Here is a 2,869-nt window from a genome sequence, read left to right on the forward strand (position 1 = left end):
ATCGGAAACAATCGAGCCGCTTTACCCCGAACGCGGAAGCTGAGGTGCAAAGAGCCCATTGAAGCAGCACAATCATTGCAGCAGAAGTCTATTTTGCTCAATCGGTTTGGACTACATTTACAAACAGCACTACATTAGTTCTGATAAGCGAGCGAGTTTTGCAGGTTTGAAACTTTTTTTTTGCTTAGGTTCTTCTGTTTTTTTTTTTGTTTTTGTTTTTTTCTCCTTTTCAGTCTGAAGATCAACTATAAAAATACATGCCTGGTTTACAACACCCAAAGTTAGGCACATCTCAACACTACACTTTCTGCCTTTCTGTATCTCTGAAGCCTCCGTTTCATTGCTATATTAAAGTCAAAAAGAGAAATATTTGTATTGAAGATACGGTATGTGGACTTTATGAGTTATAAGAAACATATGTCATCTGTATTTTCTTTATATTCTGCTTCCAAGGAGCCAGACTTTATTACAGTCCTTATGAAAGGGTCAAGAGAAATACAGTGCCTATAAAAAGTATTTGTCCCTTTGAAAGTTTGACCCTTTTACAAATCAGTCATGTAATCAGGATTTTTGGACAAACAAAACTTATATGATGTTCTCCAGCATAATGACAAGTGAAAATATGCTGCATAAATTAAGTGAATGCATAAATATTCCCCCCTTTTAAAGTGCCTGACCCAATTCAACAGAGATCAAGGGAAGAATATGAAATATGTTTAAATGTAATATTACTAAATCAGACCATCCTCACAAACAAACTACACTGAAGGAGTTACAAGCTTCAGCAGCTGAGATGGGAGAGACTCTGCAGACAAACTGTTGGCCAGATTCTTCACCAGCCAAAACTTTATGGGACAATGAAAAAAAACCACTGCTGAAGAAAACTCAGAACAAGGGTTGACTTGAGTTTCACCAAAGAGCCTGTGAGAGACGCCATGGTCAAGGTGAAGAAAACTCTTTGTTCTGATGAGAGCACAATTTAGCTTTTTGACAGTGGGAGAAGACCCCATGCTTTGCAGACACCGAACAGTGAACATCAACACAAACACACACCGCCATCTGAGTAGCATGGCAGTGGTGGCATCATGCTGTGGAGATGCCTCTCAGCATCAGCCATCGAAGGCTTGTAAAGGTAGAAGGTAAAATGAATGCAGGAAAATATTCTGTAAAAAAAGAAAAAATCAACTTTTGGTTTAAAAAAAAAAAACTTGAGAATTTATTATTAAAAGTTTTAAGCTCAATTTCCACTTTGTTAATTGCCTTTTCATTGTACCCTTAAAAAAATTCTACATTATGACCATAAATCCACAAAGCTCCATCAAATGATGTTTTTTCAAGTCCAGGATCTACTTTATTAAATATTGCAATTATTATCAAGATCAATACTGGGCCACATACACAAATATTAATTTCCCACTCTACTTCAAGAGGTGATGAGTATTCAAAGTAAGGGACTATTTATCAGAAGAGCAGAGATACAACCTGGGAAGGATCAGGGTTGTGTTTAACTGAACAGAAAAGTAGTGCAGATTTATGTTTTAAAGTTGGAAAAAAATATTTACTATACATACAGGATAAACTTTCATAATCAAAACTGGTTAAATTTGACATCAACCACAGCATTTCCAATAAGTTGATGGTCAAATTCTTTAAAAAATGTCCATATGTTAATACAGATCCCACACAAGTGCCAATAGTCCAGTTCTGTTATCCAGTGGCCAATCCAAGAATAAAAAAAAGACTGTTCCAGTTTTAGCACGTTTCAATGTTGATCCCAGAGATAAATTAAAACAATCCTTCCTACCACAGAGATGGAGATCCAGCAGCTCAACTTCGGGTTCTTTGGGCCACAGGCCTATTGGTAGCTCTCCATCAAATGGGGACCTGGCCTGCATAAATATGACCAACATTAAGTCGTTTTCCTCTTAATATTTGTCTGCATCAAGTCATTATTAATACCATACACACTTCCTTCTGATGAAAAAATGAAATTATTAGCTAAAAAATATGCATGAACATGATGCACTTCACTGCTTATCATAGCAAAATATTATGACAAGGGTTCAAATACTCTTCATCTTAATTAATGTTATAGAACTGAATGTTAAATATTGCATCATCAGACAATATATAAACATATCTATCAACAAAAATGCTAAACAAATTAACTCAAATGGACACAGGTCAACAACCAAACATGGCATCAGCCTTAACATAGCATGCTAATGGTAGCATTAGCATGCGCCAAAACAATCCGATTATAAGCCAAAGAAAACCGATTCTCTTGAAGATTAGAGACATCTAGAAACTGAAAGGCGTACCAGTAAGCATATTACAACCAAAAACGAAAAATAAATGAATTAAAACTATTTAAAGCTCACCTGCAACAGCAGGCCCTGAACGTCCACCACGTACTCTCTCAGACCTTGGGCACCTACTTTTAAAAACTCAAATCCCACAAAATCTCGCAGGATTTCATGCTAGTTCAAGAATGCTGGGCAGGATAAAATATACAAAAGGAGACATAACCTCAATTATTAAAAATATCTGGGTTGTCCCAAAGCACCTGGGATACAAATATATAGGATAAACTCTAGTCCCAGCAAATGGGTCTGAAAGGAATATTAAAACAATTGTATATTTAATATTTTTAATAGTTTAATGTATTTGTTTACCCTATACAATTTCCTCAAATCGCTGCTCTCCTTGATATAAATTCTCTTCCCTGTTATAAATGCATCCTTCAAAGACTGACTGAAAATCTGTTCCCCTTACTCTATTAAACTATGCAGTATGGTTTTTCTGAGTGGAAGGTGCTTTATTTTCTTCTAAATCTCTCCTGACAACTCCTCGCTGCTCTCTGAAAACA

The 2,869-nt window shown here is 36.0% G+C and overlaps 1 long non-coding RNA gene across 4 annotated transcripts in view; it reads right to left on the minus strand.

Moving 5' to 3' along the window:
* The window catches only part of LOC106960949 (uncharacterized), a 24,496-nt gene extending 22,058 nt beyond the window's left edge, over positions 1 to 2,438 (minus strand). For all 4 annotated transcript variants that reach the window (XR_001427674.1, XR_001427676.1, XR_001427673.1 and 1 more), the window contains exons 1-2: positions 2,382 to 2,438; positions 1,805 to 1,889 (exon numbers count right to left, since the gene is read on the minus strand). This is a non-coding gene — a long non-coding RNA (uncharacterized LOC106960949). The remainder of the gene's footprint in view (positions 1 to 1,804; positions 1,890 to 2,381) is intronic.
* Positions 2,439 to 2,869: the final 431 nt, after the last annotated feature.

This window comes from Poecilia latipinna, unplaced genomic scaffold, assembly GCF_001443285.1.
Source record: "Poecilia latipinna isolate Pla-1442-1.1 unplaced genomic scaffold, P_latipinna-1.0 Scaffold1246, whole genome shotgun sequence".
NCBI classification, from domain to species: Eukaryota; Metazoa; Chordata; class Actinopteri; order Cyprinodontiformes; family Poeciliidae; genus Poecilia; species Poecilia latipinna.